Source organism: Thamnophis sirtalis, unplaced genomic scaffold (genome assembly GCF_051295495.1).
Source record: "Thamnophis sirtalis isolate CommonGarterSnake01/CBP01778 unplaced genomic scaffold, rThaSir2_p1.2 scaffold_17, whole genome shotgun sequence".
NCBI lineage: Eukaryota > Metazoa > Chordata > Lepidosauria > Squamata > Natricidae > Thamnophis > Thamnophis sirtalis.
This window is the reverse complement of record NW_028261397.1, coordinates 1453790-1458765: the sequence shown is the minus strand read 5'-3', so window position 1 is coordinate 1458765 and position 4976 is coordinate 1453790.

Here is a 4976-nt window from a genome sequence, read left to right as displayed (position 1 = left end):
CTCAAGCTATTCTCCAAAGCACCCAAAGGCCAGAGAAGGAAGAATGGATGGAAACTGACCAAGGAGAGATTCAACCTGGAAATAAGGAGGAATTTCCTGACCGTGAGAACAATCAACCCATGGAACAGAAGTTGCTGTTGGAAGTTGTGGGAGCTCCATCCCTGGAGGCTTTCAAGAAGAGACTGGACTGCCATTGGTCAGAAATGGTATAGGGTCTCCTGCTTGGGCTGTGGGGTTGGACTAGACCTTCAATGTCCCTTCCAACTCTGTTAATCTGAATCTACCTAAGACGATCAAAGGCCTGGAGGCTGAAACATACGATGGACGGTTGCAGGAACTGGGCCTGGCTAGTCTAGGGAAGAGAAGGACCAGGGGAGACAGGAGAGCATCTTCCAGTATTTGAGGGGCAAGATTAGAGGGGTCAAGCTATTCTCCAAGGCACCCGAAGGCCAGAACAGGAATAACTGACCAAGGAGAGATTCAACCTAGAAACAAGGAGAAACTTTCTTTTAAAAATTTTTTTTCATTTTATTTAACATTTCATATATACATTCACAATTATATGATCTCATAACTGTTATTAATAATATGTATTTATAACAATTTTTCCCTACAGTTGACAATATACTTGAAGATTGCTTTCTTAACATCCCATAGATCCATCTTATTTTACAACGGTCCTACATCTTCTTCCCTCCCTCCCTCTTTCCTTCCCTCGTTTCTACTCTCCTACTCCCCTTCCTTCCTTCCTTCCTTCCCTCCCTCCTTCCCCTTCCCTCCCTCCTTCCTTCCCTCCTTTCTTTTCTCCTTCTCTCCTTCCTTTCCCCCTTCCTTTCCTCCTTCCTTCCCCCCTTCCTTCTCTCCTACATTCCCTCCTTGCTTCCCTCCTTTCTTCTCTCCTTCTCTCCTTCCTTCCCTCCTTCCTTCCCTCCTTTCTTCTCTCCTTCTCTCCTTCCTTCCCTCCTTCCTTCCCTCCTTGCTTCCCTCCCTCCTTCCCTCCCTCCTTCCTACCCCCCTTTCTTCTCTTTCTTCTCTCCTTCCTTCCTCCTCTCCTTTCTCTTCAAGGAGAAACTTTCTGACAGTGAGAAACAATCAACCCATGGAACAGAAGTTGCCTTTGGAAGTTGTGGGAGCTTCATCACTGGAGGCTTTCAAGAAGTGACTGGACTCTCATCGGTCAGAAATGGTGTAGTAGGGGTCTCCTGCTTGGGAGTGGGGGTTGGACTAGATGACCTCCAAGGTCCCTTCCAACTCTGTTAATCTAATCAGATGCCCAGTGATCTGGACTCTCCCTCCCCCCCACAATGCATGGCGAAGACAAACCCGTCCTGTCCACTGTCCCCCCCCCCCGGCTCTGTTTCTTGGGAAGGACGAGAAGTGGATCAAAATGCCAAATCCGGTTTGAACATCTGGCCATTTGTGCAGGGGAACGAATGAAAGCACCAGCTAGAACGGAGGAAGAATTTCATGGCAGTGAGAACAAATAAATCGATGGACCGGCTTCGGAAGCTTCACTGGAGGCTTCCCCAAAGAAGAGATTTGTCTGAAATGGGGCAGGGTTAGGGTTGAGCAGGGGGTTGGACTAGAAGGCCTCCCGGGGTCCCTCGCAACTCTGATTCTGTTATTCTGAAATGGCGTCAGGGCGTCAGGATAAAATTCTACAAAGCCTTACCTACAAGAACTAAGATTGTGTGTGGGTGTAAAACCCGAGCAAGCTAGAATTAAGGAGGAATTTTTCGACAGCGAGAGAACAATTAATCACTGGAATGGCTTCCCTCCGGAGGCTGTGAGAGCTCCATCACTGGAGGTTTTTTTAAGAAGGGACTGGACAGTCACCTATCTAGAATGGGTAGGGTCTCCTGCTTGAGCAGGGGGTTGGACTAGAAGACCTCCTGAAATCCCTTGCAGCCCTAGGATTCTATGACTCTGGCAGCCCTATCTATGATTCAGGAAGGGAAGGGAAGAAGGGAAGGGAGGAAGGAAGGAAGAAGAAAGAAAGAAAGAAAGAAGGAAGGAAGGAAGGAAGGAGAAGGAAGGAAGGAAGAAGAAGGAAGGAAGGAAGGAAGGAAGGAAGGAAGGAAGGAAGGAAGGAAGGAAGGAAGTGGAAGTGTTCTGAAATTGTCTGTCTGAAATGGTGTAGGGTCTCCTACTTGAGCAGGGGGTTGGACTAGAAGACCTCCTGAGGTCCCTTCCAGCTCTGGGATTCTATGACTCTGGCAGCCCTATCTATCATTCAGGAAGAAAGGAAGGGAAGAAGGGAAGGGGGAAGGAAGGAAGGAAGGAAGGAAGGAAGGAGAAGGAAGGAAGAATAAAGAAAGAAGGAAGGAAGGAAGAAGAAAGGAAGAAGGAAGGAAGGAAGGAAGGAAGGAAGGAAGGAAGGAAGGAAGGAAGGAAGGAAGTAAGTAAGTAAGTAAGTGGAAGTGTTCTGAAATGGTCTGTCTGGAATGGTGTAGGGTCTCCTACTTGAGCAGGGGGTTCGACTAGAAGATCTCCTGAGGTCCCTTCCAGCTCTGGGATTCTATGACTGGCAGCCCTATCTCTGATTCAGGAAGAAAGGAAGGGAAGGGAGAAAGGAAGGGAAGGGAGGAAGGAAGGAAGAAGAAAGAAAGAAAGAAAGAAAGAAAAAAGGAAGAAAGGAAGGAAGGAAGGAAGGAAGGAAGGAAGGAAAGAAGGAAGTGGAAGTGTTCTGAAATGGTGTAGGGTCTCCTACTTGAGCAGGGGGTTGGACTAGAAGACCTCCTGAGGTCCCTTCCAGCCTGGGATTCTGCCTCCCCCTCCCTCCCCCAGCCCATCTGCCCTGGGAGGCCTCTAAAAGCTGGAGCGCTCTTGGCCACGTCGAGCCCAGGGAGCTTCCTAAAAGCCGAGCGCCCGTGGGCTGCGCTTTTCGCGGGGCGGATTCCGATCCCGGAGAGGCTCTTCAACCCGCCTGCATTTTAAAACCCTCTTAAAAGCATTTCTGACTCATGGCAATTCCAGCCCCGCTCTCGTTCGCCCGGCCTGCCAACCGCCGGAAAGAGGGGAATCAGGGGCCGCCTTTGCCAGCGGGATCGGAGGATGACGGGGAAGATTCAGGTGGCCCCTCTGGCGCGGGGGGGGGGCACGGCCCCAATTCCATATAGGAGGAGATTTGTAGCTCGGGGCTCAACCGCGGGGTCCTTGGGGGGGGGGCTCTCTGAGCTTGGTGGGTTTCTGGCAGACGTTTCTTTACCATTATTATCACCAATGGTAGAAGGAGTTTGGGAGGAGGAGGAGGAGGAGGAGGAGGAGGAGGAAGGTGGTGGTGGTGGTGGTGGAGGACGAGGAGAACAGGAGGAGGAGGAAGGAGGAGAAGAAGGAGAAGGAGGAGGAAGATGGAGGAGGAAGATGGAGGAGAAAGAAGGTGGTGGTGGTGGAGGAGGAGGAGAAGAGGATGGGGAGTGGGAAGGTGGTGGTGGTGGTGGAGGAGGATGAGGAGAACAGGAGGAGGAGGAAGGAGGAGGAAGATGGAGGAGGAAGAAGGTGGTGGTGGAGGAGGAGGAGGGGGGAGGAGAAAAGGAGGAGGAGGGGAGAGGGGGAGAAGGAGGAGGAGAGGATGGGGAGGGGGCAAGAGGAGGAGGAGGAGGAGAAGGAGGAAGAAGGTGGTGGTGGTGGAGGAGGAGGAGGTGGGAGGAGAGGGGGAGGAGGAGGAGGAAGAAGGAGGAGGAGAAGAAGAAGAGGATGGGGAGGGGGAAGAGGAGGAGGAGAAGAGGAGGAAGAAGGTGGTGGTGGTGGAGGAGGAGGAGAAGAGGATGGGGAGTGGGAAGGTGGTGGTGGTGGTGGAGGAGGATGAGGAGAACAGGAGGAGGAAGATGGAGGAGGAAGAAGGTGGTGGTGGAGGAGGAGGAGGGGGGAGGAGAAAAGGAGGAGGAGGGGAGAGGGGGAGAAGGAGGAGGATGGGGAGGGGGCAAGAGGAGGAGGAGGAGGAGAAGGAGGAGGAAGAAGGAGGAGAGGAGGAGGAAGAAGGTGGTGGTGGTGGTGGAGGAGGAGGAGGTGGGAGGAGAGGGGGAGGAGGAGGAGGAAGAAGGAGGAGGAGAAGAAGAAGAGGATGGGGAGGGGGAAGAGGAGGAGGGAGAAGAGGAGGAAGAAGGTGGTGTGGAGGAGGAGGAGAAAAGGAGGGGGAGGGGGAAGGAGGAGGAAGAAAGGAGAAGAAGAGGAGGAGGGGGAGAGGGAGAGGAGGAGGAGGAACAAGGAGGAGGAAGAAGGTGGATGTGGAGGAGGAGGAGAAAGGAGGAGGAGGGGGAGGGGGGAGGAGGAGGAGGAAGAAGAAGGAGGAGGAGGAGAAGAAGAAGAGGAGGAGGGGGAGAGGGGGAGGAGGAGGAGGAAGGAGGAGGAGAAGAAGGGGAGGGGGAGGGGAGGAGGAGGAGGAGAAGAGGACTGTGGGTCCTTGGGCCTCTCTGAGCTTGGTGGTCTTCTTGCAAACATTTATGGCCCAACTAGGTAACATCATCAGTGCTAAGAGTTGTGTGTTATAAGAACCAAGGATATTGCAGTTCTCCTCCTCCCCCTCCAGAATAGAATCTAGAAGGGACCTTGGAGGTCTTCTAGCCCAGCCCCCTGCTCAAGCAGGAGACCCTATACAATTTTAGATAAGTTACTGTCTAGTTTCTTCTTTAAAACCTCCAGTGATGAAGTTCCAACGATTTCTGGTGGCCAGCTGTTCCACTGGCTAATTCCCCCCCCCCCTTTAGGAAGTTTCTCCTTCGTTCCAGGTCGCTTCTCTCTTTGGCTAGTTTCCATCCGTTGCTTCTTGTCTTTGGACTGGACTAGATGACCTCCAGGGTCCCTTCCAGTCCTAAGATTCCAATATAAAGAACAACCAACACCGTAAAATGGCAGCCGATGTGACTTAGGATGCCCCCCCCCCCCATCTCAGTCCCACCATGAAGTTCTAACGGGAGCCAAGGCCCTTCGGGACTGCCGTGACCGCCACCGTTTTTTGCCAAGAGCCAAGGTGGCGC